The sequence below is a fragment of the Bombina bombina genome, chromosome 1 (genome assembly GCF_027579735.1).
Source record: "Bombina bombina isolate aBomBom1 chromosome 1, aBomBom1.pri, whole genome shotgun sequence".
NCBI classification, from domain to species: Eukaryota; Metazoa; Chordata; class Amphibia; order Anura; family Bombinatoridae; genus Bombina; species Bombina bombina.
In genome coordinates, this window is record NC_069499.1 from 1,201,262,838 (window position 1) to 1,201,282,266 (window position 19,429).

Sequence of the window (19,429 nt, forward strand, 5' to 3'; positions counted from 1 at the left end):
AGATTAGTAGCAGCCATGTATAACTGTTACCAAGTATACAGTCACTGTAACAGCCAATCACAGTGACTGCTTCAGAGCTGCTTGGATACTAGCTTATTTCAAAGCATGCTGGTATTAGGCTAGTGGGCTTCCACTGAATGCCTCAAGAGTGAGTCCGGTGATGCCCAATCCAGTGCCACCATAGTGATGTGATCATTTTGACAGCCTCCTCTTATGTCCCTGTCTGCAGTCAGATTTTCTGACAGAGAGACAAGTGTGATTTGTTGCTCCCAAACAGATTATTAGTCATTATTTAAAAAATCACTATAGCAATACAGTGATCATTTGCAGCTTAGTCTGTACTTTTGTATCCTAAATTTTGTTTCTGCCCTTTCCCTATTTTTATTTTGCGTTTTATTTAGAGGCTTTGAGTTAGTTTACATTGTTTGGGGGGTGAAGTTATCTACTTTAACCCCTTGGGCTTTGCCTTTTTTTTTCTTTGCGACTCCCGTTTCCTTCCTTGCCCTTTTGTTATTGAGGGTTTTATTCATGGTTTAGATTTTGCTTAGGTTGGTTAGGGGGGGGAAAAGTTAAAAAATAAAATAAATCCTTTTGATACCTTTTTTTCAGATTTTTTTTTTTGTGCATTTTATTTGGGGTGTTAAGCTTTAGTTAAAAGGGATATTTAACCCCCTGTTTATAAAATACAGCACCTGGTACTGAAAGGAGGACAGAACTATTTGTAAATGTCTCCCAACCCAAAGTTGCTTCAGTTTGTTCAAGTAAGGGTAAAAGGACAGATACAATTTACTTCTGTCCTGACTGCCCCTCACAGCCTGCACTCTGCCTTGGCAGCTGTTTTTAAAGAATTTCATGTGGCTGCCAATATTTGAAGTAATTTAAAAACTCATTGTTTCTTTTTTTTTTTCCTCATGTATTTAAGCTGCTCATATTACTTCATACTGGCTTCTTTCCCACAAATCGCCCATTAGTTGAGGAATAAAGAATTTTCACCCCATAATTGCCCAAGAACCAGCCAGGCAAAATTACATGTCTGTAGTTTAAAATAGGTTACACTGAAATGCCACCCTATAATTGCCCAATTAAACCAGGTCAAGGTGTACATTGGGGTACTGCTAAACTTAGTTGGGGACGTCATTATGGTTCTGATTGGACTCTGCAGGCTTCTGAAATAAACCAAATGAGAAATGGGCCTAGTAAGTACATCTGGCAAAATTACTTAGAATCTAAAATTGGCTTCAATGAAATGCTCCCCAATAACTGCCCAAGAACCAGATCATGGTGTACATTAGGGCTACCGCTGTATTCGTGAGGAGTTGTAAAATGCAAATATGTGGGTTATACAGTAATTTGACACATAGCCTTTGTAAAATTCACAATATAAATGTGATTTGACTAAAAAAAAGGAAAAGAAAAACATGCTTCTACTAGATTCCTCAGCTATCGGTGGTGACATTCCATCATGGACAGACTTGTTATACCTATATGTTGTAGCCTTAGGTGACTACATTGGAAAATGGTATTCCATGATGGGGTATGGGGGCATTTGAAGTGCTCCAAATGACATGGACCAGGAAAGCAATCTGTCAAAATTACACATCTGAAATGGGCAGCACTGAAATACTACCCTATAAGAACCATCTCAAGGTGCACATTATGGGTATCTCTGTACTTGGGAGGAGTTGTAAAATGCAAATATGCAGATTTTACAGTAACAGGAAATGTCATGTCTATAAAATACATGTCAAAAATACAATTCTGTGTATGTGAAAACACAAGAAACAAATTATAACTGCTATTAAGCTTACTTTTCAAGCATAGCGAATTTTGTAAACTTTTAGAGTTAAACTAATAATTCCATCCTTGAGGTATTTGGTCTAGAGATGCGCGTTCAGAGGTTTTGTGTGTCCCTTCGTGCTGCTTGGCTATTTTTGTTGCAACATGCAAATCCAGATTTTAGTGTGTTGCTGTTGCATAAAAATGAATTCAGCAAAAAAAAGTCAAGCAGCGAAGGGCAGCGCCACCTTCTGCATTCAGAGGTTTAGTGAACCTCCAAATGCACATCTCTAATTTGGCCTATTTGTGCTATAAATTACTTTAAAATTTAGATATGAGGAATTTCTGAAATCAGAAGCATATAATGAATCTATTATTCTTTAGCTACTCTAGTTGTGCAGAAATGATTCTAAAGAAAACTGCCAAAAAACTGTTTTGTTTCAGTATTAAATTCTTTAATTTTATGTACCCATATAAGGTATCACAAGAAAGCCATACTTGTCTCTTAAAAACGGTATATCGTATGTATGGGTGCACTTAAAGGGATAGGTCAAAAATTAAATGTCATGGGTGCATTACAATTTGTATTAGAAGCATTTTTGCAATATACCGTCATTGGCAAAAAATGCTTCAAATAAGTTATGCCTGTTATTCTGTGGCACACACACCTCCTGTGAAGGCCTGTGCGCCACTTTTTTTCTCAGAGAATCTGCAGCGGCTTGTATGACACAAATTACGACTTCAGAAGCAATACACTTCATGGTCAGCTCTTTGAATATGCCTGGTGTTTGAATACTGGTGCATGGGCCCTCACAGGATGTGTGTATGCCGCAGCAAAACAGTAATAACTTTTACTAGAAGCATTTTTGCTAATTAAAATATATTGCAAAATACTTATATTTCAAATTCAAATGCTCCCATGCACATTTTGGTTTTGACCTTTCTATTGATAGATCACAAGAGAACAGATAATTAAAGGGACATGAAACACATTTTTTTTTCTTTCAGGATTCAGATAGAACATACAATTTAAAAAAAATTCTAATTTACTTTATCAAATATACTTAATTTCCTTGATATCCTTTTCTGAAATATGAGCAATGCACTACTGAGAGCTATCTGAACATAGTCACAATAGACAAATGTGCTCCTGCACCAATCACCAGTTAGGATATGTACATATTTTTAAACAATGGTTACCAAGAGAACAAAGTGCATTTGAAAATAGAAGTGGATTTAAAAATGTCTTAAAATAACATGCTCTAACTGAATCAAGCAAATTTAATTTTCATACTTCCATTCCTTTTAAGTTGAAACCAATAATGAGCAAAAATGTTATTTAAATGAGATATCACTGTACTCAAACATTGAATTGGCTCTGTGTTGCTATCATTAGGTAACTTTGCCCAAATCTGACACTAATGCATTGGCCCAATAGTCTTTATCATAGTTACCTGATAATGGTACCTACAAAAAAGGTACGCTATGGGAAATATATTTTCAAATACTCCATTTAATTTACTTTGGCCCTGTAATTTATTAACATTATGGGGCCTATTTATTAAAGGTCTGTCGGACCTCGCTGAATGCGGAGAGCAATATGCTCTCTGTATTCAGCATTGCACCAGCAGGTCTTGTGAGCTGCTGGTGCAACGCCGCCCCCTGCAGCCTCGCGGCGGCCAGCAGGGGGGTGTCAATCAACCCGATCGTATTCGATCGGATTGAATTGTGGCGATCTCTGTCCACCTCATTAGAGCAGGCGGACAGGTTATCCATAACTTGTGTTTCTGGTGAGTCTGAAGCTCCATTCGGAGATTGATAAATGGGCCTCTATGTATTAAGTGCAATGCTTAATAATTCTACAGATAGTTGAGTAGTGGTCCTGACCACACCTACAAAATATGACTTGGTTTTTGCTTTGTTAAAAGAACAGGCCAGTACCATACAGTATTGGGAACTCTGATTGGAAGTTCAACTTAATTCCTTGTATTAAGGGAATAGTAAATACAGTTGTAAGAATGAATCGGTTGATTTTTAAAAGGAACAGACATAATAGAAACAAGTGTTTCCTTCCTGAACTAAATATTGAGATTCTCAGGTTGCCTCTGTATACTGATATGTAGTACATTGGGATTCCTATAGAGGATAGGACCAAAACTGCACTATTACGCAGGGATAATATATGATCATGAGGTATAAAATATCTTCATGTCACATTTGCAAGGGCTTAAGTAATGTGCAATGGCTTATCACACTCTGATACCCATAAATAGAGCCAAAAACTGATAATCACTTCTTGCCTCAGGAGAAAGTTTTACTCTTCACTTGTCTGTGTTCAAATGTTATATTGTATTGTATTGTCCACTCTTTAACGGGATATTAAACGGTCTGTTTCATTGTTGTAATAAAAAAGCACTAAGCAGTGGAATATACTTAATAGAAATCATTGCAATAAGCAGTATTCATCTATTTAATTGATTTTTACCTTTTTTATTTATTTTTTAAACTTGTATTTGTGAAGTGTTCATTACTTCCTGTCACAGCCCTACAAGGTGGCTGGGGTTTCTACAGGAAGCTTATATAGCATGCTGTCATAAAACTCCAGTTTTGTATTAAAGGGACAATCTACAATAGAATTTTAGTTTTAAAAGATACATAATCCCTTTATTACCCATTCCCCAGTTTTGCATAACCAACACAGTTGTATGAATATACTTTTTACCTCTGTGATTACCTTGTATCTAAGAACCTTCGGACAGCCCCCTGATCACATGACTGTGACTATTATCTAGTGAATTGCATTTAGCATTGAGTTGTGTGCTAAATCTTAAATAACTTTCTGTGCCTGAACACAGTGTTATATATATATATATATATATCCCACGTGAACTATCAAGTATTTTGTTGTGAAAAGCAATTTAAAAAGCATTCGATAAGGGCTTAGAAATTAGCATATGAGCCTACCTAGGTTTAGTTTCAACTAAGAATACCAAGAGAAAAAAGTTAATTTGATGATAAAAGTAAATGGGAAAGTTGATTAAAATTACATGTCCTATCTGAATAATGAAAGTTTAATTTTAACAAGACTGTCCCTTTTAAGTGAATAGAGAACAGGTAATCAGATTTGCTTGTACTCATAACTGGCAGAACACCTGATAAGGACTGAACATATCTGATACAGTGGTCCGGAAAACAATGGACAATTCTAAAAATTGTATTGCCCCGGACTCTCATCCTTTATTTAACAGAATGTTACTACTGCATATTTTGCTTTTCCTTATGTGCAAGTTGTAATAAAAAATATATAAGTTAAAAAAACTTTAAAGGAACACTAAAGACGGTAGAATTGCATAATCAATAAATGCACCATAAAAAGACAACGCAAAAGCACTTAGTTTGGATTTCACATGAGTAGTAGATTTTTTCTTTCTGATGGATATCCGTTAAGTTTTCCTTCCTAATGTATCGTGACAGCCATTAGCTAATTACAAATACATATATCCTGTGAATTTTAGTAGGAGCTGGTGCCTCAGTGTGTTTGTGTGCATATAAACATATTGTGCACATTTAGATAATAGAAGTGAATTGGAAAGTTGTTTAAGATTGTGTGCTGTAACTGAATCGTGAAAGTTTAATTTTGACTTGACTGTCCCTCTAAGTTTCAAAAAGGTTCCACTCATCACACAGGGCAGGGGCTACAGTGAAAAATTGTAAGTGCTAATTTTGGGATAAAACAAGTAAGAAGTTTGCCATTTTTTACACAATCTGTTTCTTTTTATGTTTACTTTGTTTTTACATATTTGTTTTTTTTTTTTTTAACCAAAGGAGCACTGTTTAATATCTTTAAATTACCATGCAGAGTCAGTGCTATTTATCTCAAATTTTAGATCTTTAGTTTACACAATCTGAATAAGTGATACTGCTTACATAAATGAAGAACAATTTTTGCAATGATGTTCAAAGATTTTCAAAAAATTTTTTTTTTTAAAACAATAAAAAAAAAAAATATGCTTACCTGATAAATTTATTTCTTTTTTGACACGATGAGTCAACGGATCATTTTAATTACTAATGGGATATTCACCTCCTGGTCAGCAGGAGGAGGCAAAGAGCACCACAGCAGAGCTGTTAAATAGCTCCTCCCTTCCCTCCCACTCCAGTCATTCAACCGAAGTTAGGAAGAGAAAGGAAAAGCCAAGATGCAGAGGTGTCTGAAGTTTAAAATAACCCACAACCTGTCTAAACACACAGGGTGGGCCATGGACTCCTCGTGTCAAAAAAGAAATACATTTATCAGGTAAGCATAAAAAATTTTTTTCTTTAAGACACGATGCGTCCACTGATCATCTTAATTACTAATGGGATTCAATACCCAAGCTAGAGTACACAGATGATACGGGAGGAACAAGACAGGCAACCTAAACGGAAGGCACCACTGCTTGAAGAACCTTTCTCCCAAAAAAACTGCCTCAGACGAAATAAAAGTATCAAATTTAAAGAACTTTAAAAAAGTGTGAAGAGAGGACCAAGTTGCAGCTTTGCAAATCTGTTCCACTGAAGGTTCATCCTTGAACGCCCATAAGGAAGCACCAGCCCTCGTGGAATGAGCCATAAATTGCTTGGGAGGCTGCTGCCCAGCCGTCTATGTGAAACGTATAATACTCTTCAACTAAAAAGAAAAAGTAGCCGTAGCATTCTGTCCTCTATGTTTTCCTGAGAAAACCACAAACAAAGAAGAAGACAGACGCAAGTCCTTAGACGCCTGTAAGAAAAACTTTAAAGCACGGACCACATCCAGATCGTGCAGAAGTCTTTCCTTCTAAGAAGGATTAGGACACGGAAGGAAAAATAATCTCCTGATTAATGATCCGATCACAAACAACCTTAGGAAGAAAACCTAATTTGGTACGTAAAACCACCTTATCTGAATGGAAAATAAGATAAGGAGACTCATACTGTAATGCAGAGAGCTCTGACACTGTCCGAGCAGAAGAAATGGCAACAAGAAAATAAAACTTTCCCAGATTACAAGTTAATATCTAAGGAATGCATAGGCTCAAACGGAGCCCCTTGAAAAACTTAGAGAACTAAATTAAGACTCCATGGAGGAGTAACTGATTTGAACACAGGCCTGATCCTGACCAAGGCCTGACAAAACGATTGAACATCTGGGACATCCGCCAGACGTTTGAGTAACAAAATAGATAAAGCCGAGATCTGACCCCTTAGGGAACTTGTCGATAGACCCTACTCCAACCGTTCTTAGAGAAAAAACAAAAAAATCTATGAATCCTAACCCTACTCAATGAGTAGCCCTTGGATTCACACCAATAAAGGTATTTACGCCAAATCTTCTGGAAAATCCTTCTAGTTACAGGTTTACTAGCCTGAATCATGGTCTCCATGATCGAATCAGAAAAACCCCGCTTAGATAAAAATTAAGCGATAAATCTCCAAGCAGTCAGCTTCAGAGAAACTAGATTTGGAGAAAAAAAGGGCCCTGAATCAGAAGGTCCTTCTGCAACAAATGTCTCCAAGGTGGTATCCCCTGGGAGAAAAGATCCAGAGACAACCACCATGGAAGAGAGTCCCTTGTCTCCTCCAGAGTTATAAGTCTGCATAATCTCTGTTCCATTACCTGAGCAAGTTTCACTGCAGAGGTCTGAGATGGAAATGATCAAACGGGATGATGTCCATCGCTGCCACCATCAGCCTGATTAACTCCATGCACTGAGCCACCGACAGCAGAGAAGTGGGCTGAAGGGCTAAATAAGGATCTATAATCTTTGATTCACTGACTTCTGTCAGAAAAATCTTCATGGACAAGGAGTCTATTATGGTTCCCCAGAAAATGACTCTTGTGTCTGGAACCTAGGGAACTCTTCCCCAAATGTACCTTCCATCCAGGAGTTCTCTGGAAAGATAATACTAAGTCGGAGTGGGATCTTGCTTGTTGAAAAAACGGTGCCTGGACTAGAATGTCATCTAGATAAGACGCCACCCCAATGCCCCGTAACCGGAGTACCGCCAACAGAAAACCCCAGAATCCTTGTGACGATTCTGGGAGCGGTGCCACGACTGGAAGAGTTTGTCCTGGAAGGCAAATCTTAGGAACCTGTGATGATAATAGGGACATGTAGGTATGCATTCTTAAAATTCACAGTTGTCAGGAATTGACCCTCCTGGATTAAGGGAAGAATGGAACGAAAAGTTTCCATCTTGAAGGACGGAACCCTGAGAAATTTGTTTACTCTTTAGTTCTAAAAGTGGTCTGAAGGTTCCCTCCATTTTTGGGAACCACAAACAGGTAGGAATAAAAATCCTGTTCCTGTTCTGGGACGGGAACAGGTCTCCTACACAATGTAAGAACGCCTCTCCATTGTCTGGTCTGCAGATAAACTTGAAAGAAGAAAAACTGCCTCTGGGAGGAATACTCTTTAACTCCAATTTGTATCCCTGAGACACTATTTTTATTGCCCAGGGATCCTGAACGTCCCGAACCCAAGCCTGAACGAAGAAGGAAGTCTGCCCCCTACCGGATTCAACAGCAGGCTTCTTGGATTGTTTTCCAAGACTGGTCGGGTCTCCGAGAATGTTTAGATTGCTCCGGTTTAGATGAGAAAGAGAAAGCATTTCCCTTGAAAATTCTAAGGGAACGAAAATTGATCAGTCGTCCCTTTTTGCTTGCTTTTCTTATCCTGAGGAAGGAGATGACCCTTACCTCCCGAGGAATTTCCTTCAGGCCAGGTCCAAACAAGGTCTTCTCCTTGTAAGGAATCGCTAGAAGCTTAGACTTAGATGATACTTCCGCAGACCACGTCTTTAACCATAAGGTTCTGCGGGCCAGGATAGAGAAAACTGAACTCTCAGCTGCCAGTGAAATTATCCGCAGGGAAGCGTCCGCAATAAAGGCATTAGCTAACTTAAGAGCTTTTTCCTCTCTTGGGTCTCCTCCAAGGAAGTCTCAGTCCTGAGAGCCTCAGACAGAGCATCAAACCAATATGCTGCCGCATTAGTAGCAAGGCACGCAGCTGGCTGCCATAGCAGACCCTGGAGAACATAAATCTTTTTAAGTAACCCTTCTAAAGTCTTATCCATAGGGACTTTGAAAGTGCAACTATCCTCTAAGGCAGTGCTTTCCAAACTGTGTCGTGACACATTAGTGTGTCGGCAGCAGTGTGTAGGTGTGTCCCTGCTTCAGCACAATTTTTTTTTAATGTAAAATTGGTTTTATTTTTTTGGTTTCCGACTTTCCCCCTGCCTGCTACGCATATCATGTGGTTGACATGTGATTGATACCTAGTGGGTCAAAGATCATCTTTACCTATTGGCGCAGCTCGACCAGGACTGAAACTATTCCCCCTATTGGTGGCTTTGGCGTCGCTTTGAGGAGACTACACGTGCAGTCAGGAGCCAATCAGCTTGTGACTTCACATGTAGTCAGTGAGTGGGACAGCAGTGTGTTTGCAGCGTGGGCAGTGGTCAGTCAAACTCATGGAACTCTGAGGGCGGCAGCTTAAACGCTAAGCTGAAGTCAGAAGTCAGTGTTGTTTTTTTTGCAGCTAACTCTCAGTAGTGCATTGCTGCTCCTGCTCTTGATATATGGATAGGATGTGGAAGCTTAAAAATGCTTGATGAAATGTGCGTGCCTTTATCTAATATTCCACTAAATATTTAGAAACTGTGTTCATCCCACCAACCTCATACATCCCATTAAAATAGTAAGTAGCTATTGGTGTTATTAAACTTTTTTTTTCTTGTACATACATACTATGACTTGTAAATACATTTAATTATTATACAATTTATGTATGTGTCCGTATCTCTTAAAAAAAGTTGGTTTAACCTCCTGTTTGCTAGTACAACTGAATTACTGTGTCGCAAAATGATGTAGGTCTGTAAAGTGTGTCACCAACATGAAAAGCTTGGAACGCTCTGCTCTAAGGGATAGTAGCTCCCTTGGCTAAGGTGGAAAAGACCCCTTCCACTTAAGGAACTGTTTGCCAAGCCTCCTTAAAAGAGTCAGTTATGAGAAAACATCTACTTAAAAATAGGAGAGGGAGAAAAGGGAATGCCTGGTCTCTCCCATTCCTTAATAACGCTCGCTTTGGCACAGGAATTACGTCTGAGTAAGAAGGGACTTAGAAATATTTGTTCAATTAACTAGACTTCGCAGGGGAAACCACTACTGTGGAGTCAGTCGTCTAAAGTAATCAAAACCTCCCTGAGCAACAGGTGGAGGTGTTCTAGCTTGAACCAAAAAGTTACAACCTCCATGTCAGTCAGTGGCAATGAACTTTCTGAAATTTGGCCTTCAGATGGAACCTCAATACCCTCCTCCTCAGGTCCTAGGGAGGGTACTACCGAGATTGCCACCATTGCATCAGAAACCTCACTTACAGCCTGTTAGGCTTTCCATTTACGCTTGCCTTGCAGCATTGGGAAAGCAGACAACGCATCCGAAATTGTGGAAGACATGAGCTCAGCTATGTCTTTTAAAGGGACACTGAACCCAATTTTTTTCTTTTGTGATTCAGATAGAGCATGCAATTTTAAGCAACTTTCTAATTTACTCCTATTATCAATTTTTCTTCATTCTCTTGCTATCTTTATTTGAAATAAAATCCATCTAAGCTTTTTTGGGTTAAGAACTCTGGACAGCACTTTTTGATTGGTGGATGGATTTTTTCCACCAATCGGCAAGGACAACCCAGGTTGTTCACCAAAATGGGCCGGCATCTAAACTTGGATTCTTGCATTTCAAATAAAGATACCAAGAGAATAAAGAAAATTTGATAATAGGAGTAAATTAGAAAGTTGCTTAAAAATTCATGTTCTATCTGAATCACAAAAGAAAAATTTTGGGTTCAGTGTCCCTTTACGGTAACTCCAGCAGCGCTAGAGTAGAAGTACAGGGCACTGCTTGAGCGGACATTAAAGTTTGGGACGTCTGGGAGAAAACTGCAGCATCCTCTGAATTTCAACAGTATTATTCATCTGAGCCTGAGAATACTCTCTCAGATAACCCAAAGTATCTTCCTCTTTCAGGTAACAGGAAAGAACAGTCAGAATAGCAACCACTGATCAATCACCCTAGATGATTGAAAATAATTCCTCAAGTAATGTTCTCTACCACGTGGGGAAAAACATAATGCCATAAATGCAGAGCAACTCCGGGAGGATTGTGAGAGGAATCACAGGGTACTGCATGTGGACTATAAAAATTTTGTTTAACCCTATAGGAGAAAATGTTAATAGGCTCCTAAATAGCAAACTCCCTAAAAGGAGTAGGTTCAGAAAAAAAAGAAATTTTTTTAATAAAAATTAAAACACAAAAAAAAGTTACTGTCTCTTTAAATTTTAAAAGGTAACCTATTTCTGTGTGCAGAGGCAAGGTAAACAAGCAGCCAACATTGCTGTTCCTAGACCTTGCGACAACATTTCTAGTGCAGCAAGTCCAGATGGAATTAGCATGGAACCGCAGGGAACTGCATGTGTGATAGGAAAAATAATGTATACGTCTTTAAGTAACCTGCTTCACATATGGCAGAGTAAATGAATAAAGACTTAACCAGTTGCTAGTAAAAACTAACATATAGCAAGTGATATTCTCCTGGAATGTTAAAGAGTAACTCATCTTTATTATTACAAGGGCAGACGTAGCTAAACATGTATGAAACAAATCGTCCGTACTGTTAAACTCTGTCCATACATCAGCTTGACCCCGCTGAAGTGTTAGACAGCCTTCCTGAACTTATCATAGTGCAGTCTGAAGCACAAGCCTTTAGACAATCATTCCTGCGTAACTTCCGAAAACCGGAAGTGTTAGAAAAGAAATGTTTCCTGTACTTAGGCTCTAATGTAAACGTGTCTGATACAATACACAATATTGGAACTCTATCAGGCCCATTTATCAAAGGGCTTGCGGACCTGATCCGACACTGCGGATCAGGTCCGCAAGACCTCGCTAAATGCGGAGAGCAATACGCTCTCCGCATTTAACATTGCACCAGCAGCTCACAAGAGCTGCTGGTGCAACGCCGCCCCCTGCTGACTCGCGGCCAATCGGCCGCCAGCAGGGAGCTGTCAATCAACCCGATCGTATTCGATCGGGTTGATGTCCGGCGATTCCTGTCCGCCTGTTCAGAGCAGGCGGACAGGGTTATGGAGCAGCGGTCTTTAGACCGCTGCTTCATAAGTTGTGTTTCTGGCGAGTCTGAAGACTCGCCAGAAACACGGCCCTTCAAGCTCCGTACGGAGCTTGATAAATGGGCCTGCATGCCTCAGTAAACCTAACTGAGGTCTCAGCCAGCCCATCTGCTCCGCAAACAATCCGGATTCATTATTGTAGTACTGTCCTGTTACTGTTCCTTCCGATAATGGAAGATTAGGCAGAGTGGTGCGCAACACGTTGGCGCCGAACGAAAAACTCCGCCCATCGTGGGCGTTACCAAACACCATCTCCCGGTCGCCATTAATATCTTGCAAACGAAAGCGCCGGGAGACCAACAACATACCGCTCTAATCTCAAACCACGCTGCTGTCACGCTGAGCCTGCAATAGTAGCCTGAATCAACGTGCAATGTACTGGGCAGCTGTCAGTCCCAGATATCAGTATACACAGCACATTATGCTAGCATTCTTAGTCACAACTACACTGTTAGACTCCATGTATTGGGAAGCTATCAGTCCAAGACCACTCATATTGAGCCCGTCATCTTATTAGCAATTACCCGGTCGGCTATTAATAAACGGCCGGGAGGAGAGACAATGAATCACATACAGCCCCATGTGTTCAACTGTCCAAGGTGTCCCCTAAAACGTCTAGGAGAATTAACACCCACTTTAATGAGGAATTTTAAAGTTAAAGTGTCTAACCTTCTTCTGAGATTACTGTCACCCCCCAGAAAGAAAGTCAGCACTTACCTCATTTTCTGCCTAACAGCTAGGCAGATCAAAGGTTTAAGAGGTCCTATCCCTCCTATTGACCTGTTGATAATAAAGGCATGCTGAGTAATCCATCACCTCAGACTAAGGCATACAGGGCAGCAAATATATGGGAGGCGCAGTGAGAATTATGTCGCACAAGTTCCCATTGCTCTAAAGCCACCAAAAGCTTTACTGTAGAGACTGATATGGACTACGGCTACACCCTAGAAAAAAGCAGCACACTCTGGCACTACTTTAAAAATAATAAACTCTTGATAGAAGAATCTAATCTAACACCTCACTTTACCTCTTCCTATCACTAACGTAGGCAAAAAGAATGACTGGAGTGGGAGGGAAGGAAGGAGCTATTTAACAGCTCTGCTGTGGTGCTCTTTGCCTCCTCCTGCTGACCAGGAGGTGAATATCCCATTAGTAATTAAGATGATCCGTGGACTCATCGTGTCTTAAAAAAGAAATAAGAGTTTATAAATACACCTTGCAATGGCTGGATTTTTTTTTTTTTTTTTTTTTTTTTTAAGCTGGCTTTGGTAGCTATGAATTTCAGTGTTCCAAACACTGAAACAGTCGGTCTTAAACTTTAATAATTCAGAGCATGCAATTTAAAAGAAAAAATATCCAGTTTACTTCCGTTATGAAATTGTTCACATTATTTTTATGTGCACTCTTTCTGATGCAACAGCTCCTACTGAGTTCATAATATAAACATACAAGTCTGTGAAATTATATGAAACGTTTAAACTGGGTCAGCAAAAATCTTTTTCTTGTTTGAAATTAAATGTGTTTTTGCATTGTGTTTTTATTATGCATTTGTAGCTTATGCACTTTTATTGCATTTAATAGTACTTGGTAGTTTAAAGATACATTTTAAAAGTGGGTTTGTCTGGAAATAGAATGGATTAATATATAGGTTGTCAGGGAGCAAGAGGCGTAATATGATTGGGACTCTAAAACCCTTGATTCATCAAGCTACAGAAGAGGAGGCAGTTGAAAAGCTGTATACAATTAATCTAAAACAGAGTATCAGAGAGCCACAGTTCTTGGGCTTTTTACCCCAGCTTCTTTATAAACCTGGTTCCTTAACCCCTTAATGACCGGACCATTTTTCAGTTTTCTTACCCTTAATGACAATGGCTATTTTTAAATTTCTGCAGTGTTTGTGTTTAGCTGTAATTTTCCTCTTACTCATTTACTGTACCCACACATATTATATACCGTTTTTCTCGCCATTAAATGGACTTTCTAAAGATACCATTTTTTTCATCACATCTTATAATTTAATATAAAAAATATATAAAATATGAGGAAAAAATGGAAAAAAAACACACTTTTTCTAACTTTGACCTCCAAAATCTGTTACACATCTACAACCACCAAAAAACACCCATGCTAAATTTTGTCCTGAGTTTAGAAATACCCAATGGTTACATGTTGTTTGCTTTTTTTGCAAGTTATAGGGCAATAAGTACAAGTAGAACTTTGCTATTTCCAAACCACTTTTTTTTCAAAATTAGCGCTAGTTACATTGGAACACTGATATCTGTCCGGAATCCCTGAATATCCCTTGACATGTATATATTTTTTTTTAGAAGACAACCCAAAGTATTGATTTATGCCCATTTTGGTATATTTCATGCCACCATTTCACTGCCAAATGCGAGCAAATAAAAAAAATTGTTCACTTTTTCACAAATTTTGTCACAAACTTTAGGTTTCTCACTGAAATTATTTACAAACAGTTTGTGCAATTATGGCACAAATGGTTGTAAATGCTTCTCTGGGATCCCCTTTGTTCAGAAATAGCAGACATATATGGCTTTGGCGTTGCTTTTTGGTAATTAGAAGGCCGCTAAATGCAGCTGCGCACCACACGTGCATTATGCCCAGCAGTGAAGGGGTTAATTAGGGATCTTGTAGGGACCTTGAAGGGTTAATTTTAGCTTTAGTGTAGTGTAGTAGACAACCCAAAGTATTGATCTAGGCCCATTTTGGTATATTTCATGCCACCATTTCACCGCCAAATGCGAGCAAATAAAAAAAAAAAGTGACATTTTTCACAATTTTAGGTTTCTCACTTAAATTATTTACAAACAGCTTGTGCAATTATGGCACAAATGGTTGTAAATGCTTCTCTGGGATCTCCTTTGTTCAGAAATAGCAGACATATATGGCTTTGGCGTTGCTTTTTGGCAATTAGGAGGCCGCTAAATGCTGCTGCGCACCACACTTGTATTAAGCCCAGCAGTGAAGGGGTTAATTAGGTAGCTTGTAGAGAGCTTGCAGGGTTAATTTTAGCTTTAGTGTAGAGATTAGCCTCCCACCTGACACATCCCACCCCCTGATCCCTCCCAGACAGCTCTCTTCCCTCCCCCACCCCACAATTGTCCCCGCCATCTTAAGTACTGGCAGAAAGTCTGCCAGTACTAAAATAAAAGGTGTTTTTTTTGTTTTTTTGTTTTTTTTTGTTTTTAATTATTCAGCTGTGATGGACCCCTGCCTTAACCCCCAACCTCCCTGATCCCCCCCAAACACCTCTCTAACCCTCCCCACCTACCTAATTGCCACCATCTTGGGTACTGGCAGCTGTCTGCCAGTACCCAGTTTTCCCCAAAAAATAAAGTGGTTTTTTTTTTTATTTTTAAATGTTTTTTTTTCATTTTTTCTGTAGTGTAGCTGCCCCCCCCCAGTACCCCCACCCCCCTAACCCTACCAGATCCTATTATTATTAAAAAAAATTTTACTGTTTGCTGCCCCCCTCCCTCTTACCAAAATTCGTGGTTGGCAGTGCCAGTGATTGCTGCGCGCGCACACACACACACACGCGCGCGTGTACACGCAGCCCCCCCCCGCACGCTCCCGGCATCCGGCTTGCACAATGCACTTGAAGGAACTGGATGCCGGGTAGCGATGGGCCGCCCACCCTCCTCCCTGTAAGCTCCCACCCACCAACGAACGGCCCCATCGCTACCGGTGCAGAGAGGGCCACAGAGTGGCTCTCTCTGCATCGGATGCTTTTTAAAGGGTATTGCAGGATGCCTCAATATCGAGGCATCACTGCAATACCCTGAGAGCTGCTGGAAGCGATTGCGATCGCTTCCAGCACTCTCTTAGACAACTAACGTACCAGGTACGTCCATTGTCACTAACTGCAAGTTTTTGCAGGACGTACCTGGTACGTCAGTTGTCATTAAGGGGTTAAATGTGTAGCTCATTTTTCTAACTGGATCCTAAGTTTGATTAAAGTTTAAAGGGACAGTCTTGTTTTTTAAACAGATAGATGATCCCTTTATTACCCATTCCCCAGTTTTGTATAACCAACACAGTTCTATTAATGCTTTTTACCTCTACCTTGTATGTAAGCCTCTGCAGACTGCCCCATTACCTCAGTGCTATTTACAGGGTTGCATTTTAGACAATTAGTGCTGACTCATGAATAATTCTATGGGAGCACAATGTTATCTATATGGCAAACATGAGCTAGCAGTGTCTGGCTGTGAAAAGCTATAAAAATGCACTGAGATAAGAGGTGGTCTGTAGTGGCTTAGAGACAGGCAGAAATGTAGAGGTTTAAAGGTTATACAGTATATTAATATAACAATGTTTGTTCTGCAAAACTGGGGAATGGGTAGTAAATGTGTTATCTATCTTTTTAGAAATTAAAACATTTGGCGTAGACTGTCCCTTTAGGTCATAGTTAAGAATAAAAACAGTGGCAATAAAGATATTAGAAACATTGGCCTCAAATTTGTACAGTAGGATTGTCTAATATTTTAACATTAGGGGCCATATTGGAGTTGTTTTTGCTATTCTGGAGACAGTGAATAAAGATGATAGAATTACAGTGTTATACAGACCCAGAAAAAAATCATGCATTGTGTCATGTACATTATTCTGTATCCTACATTTTATTTCTGCTCAAACTTTACCTTAAAGTGAAATTAAACCCGAAAATTGCCTTTTCAGATTCAGATAGAACATTTAATTTTAAAATTGTTTTCAATTTACTTTTATTATCATGTGCTTAGTTCCCATAGTATTCTTTGTTAAAGGGACATTATACACTAGATTTTTTTTCTTTTAATAAATGTTTTGTAGATGATCCATTTTTATATAGCCTATACAGCTTTTTTTTTTTTTTTTTTTTAAAGTGAAAATCAGCGCAATGTTATTTAAAAATAAGAAAAACTATAGACTCCTAACCAAGCCCCAAAGTTTTAGTATAATACTGATGTATACCTACTCCAGCTTGTTCCTGTTTGTGTGAAGAGTATTTTTATATGCAGACAAAGGAGGGAGGGTCTGCTCCTTTTAACAGTGCTAAACTGGGAGATTCTAGCTAAGTTTTTAAACGGTTTTATACTGGATTTGTAGATCAGTATCTGTGCATATTATTAATTATAGTAGTGTCTATAACATGCAGTTAAATATAAATTGGTGTATACGGTCCCTTTAAATAGATACCTATATCTGGAGCACTATGTGGCAGGAAATAGTGCTACCATCTAGTGCTCTTGCAAATGGATAACACTTGCAAAACTACTGCTATATAGTGCTCCAGACACATGCACGCGTCTGGGCTTACTTCCCTGCTTTTCAATAAAAGATATCAAGAGAACAAAGACAAATGAATAATCAAAGTAAATTAGAAAACTGTTTACAATTGCATGCTCTATCAGAATCATGAAAGAAAATCTTGGGTCTCGTATCTTTCATCAGCACGTTTGCCGCATGAAGAGTAATATTAGGTTTATTTAAAAATATGCTGCAAAACACTTCCCTTGTTCAGACACAAAGGACTGTCAAATAATGAAGGCTCCATAAAAAGCACTGGAGAGCTGCATTATATTTCTGGGACCTTTAAAGTGATATATGTTCTGGCATCCAAATGAAACACCAGCATTTAAACTTATGTTTAAAAGCTGTTTACATTTAAAGGGATAGCAAAATTTAAACTTGCATGATTCAGATAGAGCATGCAATTTTAAGACACTTTTAAATTAACTTATATTTTCAAATGGGCTTTGTTCACTTTATATCCATTGTTGAAAGCAAATACGCACATATCCTACACTAGTGGGAGCTAGTTGCTGATTGGAGTCTGCACACATTTGTATCTTGTGATTGGCTAACTACGTGTTCAGCTTGCTGCCAGTAGTGCAATGCTGTTCTTTCAGCAAAGGATAACATTACTGAAGCAAATTGTGTTCAAAATAGTATGTACTATTAAAATCATGAAAGAAAATTTTGAGGTTTCCTGTCCATTTAACCCCTTAATGACCACAGCACTTTTCCATTTTCTGTCCGTTTGGGACCAAGGCTATTTTTACATTTTTGCGGTGTTTGTGTTTAGCTGTAATTTTCTTCTTACTCATTTACTGTACCCACACATATTATATACCGTTTTTCTCGCCACTAAATGGACTTTCTAAAGATACCATTATTTTCATCATATCTTATAATTTACTATAAAAAAAAAATATAAAATATGAGGAAAAATTGAAAAAAACACACTTTTTCTAACTTTGACCCCCAAAATCTGTTACATATCTACAACCACCAAAAAACACCCATGCTAAATAGTTTCAAAATTTTGTCCTGAGTTTAGAAATACCCAATGTTTACATGTTCTTTGCTTTTTGTGCAAGTTATAGGGCCATAAATACAAGTAGCACTTTGCTATTTCCAAACCACTTTTTTCCAAAATTAGCGCTAGTTACATTAGAACACTAATATCTTTCAGGAATCCCTGAATATCCCTTGACATGTATATATTTTTTTTTAGTAGACATCCCAAAGTATTGATCTAGGACAATTTTGGTATATTTCATACCACCATTTCACCGCCAAATGCGATCAAATACAAAAAATCGTTCACTTTTTCACAAATTTTTTCACAAACTTTTGGTTTCTCACTGAAATTATTTACAAACAACTTGTGCAATTATGGCATACATGGTTGTAAATTCTTCTCTGGGATCCCCTTTGTTCAGAAATAGCAGACATATATGGCTTTGGCGTTGCTTTTTGGTAATTAGAAGGCCGCTAAATGCCACTGCGCACCACAAGTGTATTATGCCCAGCAGTTAAGGGGTTAATTAGGGAGCTTTTAGGGAGCTTGTAGGGTTAATTTTAGCTTTAGTGTAGTATAGTAGACAACCCCAAGTATTGATCTAGGCACATTTTGGTATATTTCATGCCACCATTTCACCGCCAAATGCGATCAAATTGAAAAAAAAGTTAAATTTTTCACAATTTTAGGTTTCTCACTGAAATAATTTACAAACAGCTTGTGCAATTATGGCACAAATGGTTGTAAATACTTGTCTGGGATCCCCTTTGTTCAGAAATAGCAGACATATATGACTTTGGCGTTGCTTTCTGGTAATTAGAAGGCCGCTAAATCCTGCTGCGCCTCACACGTGTATTATGGCTAGCAGTGAAGGGGTTAATTAGGGAGTTTGTAGGGAGCTTGCAGGGTTAATTTTAGCTTTAGTGTAGAGATCAGCCTCCCACCTGACACATCCCACCCCCTGATCCCTCCCAAACAGCTCCCTTCCCTCCCCCACCCCACAATTGTCCCCGCCATCTTAAGTACTGGCAGAAAGTCTGCCAGTACTAAAATAAAAGGGTTTTTTAAAAAAAATAAAAAATTTTTTAGCATATTTACATATGCTAGGGTGTAGGATCCCCCCCTTAGCCCCCAACC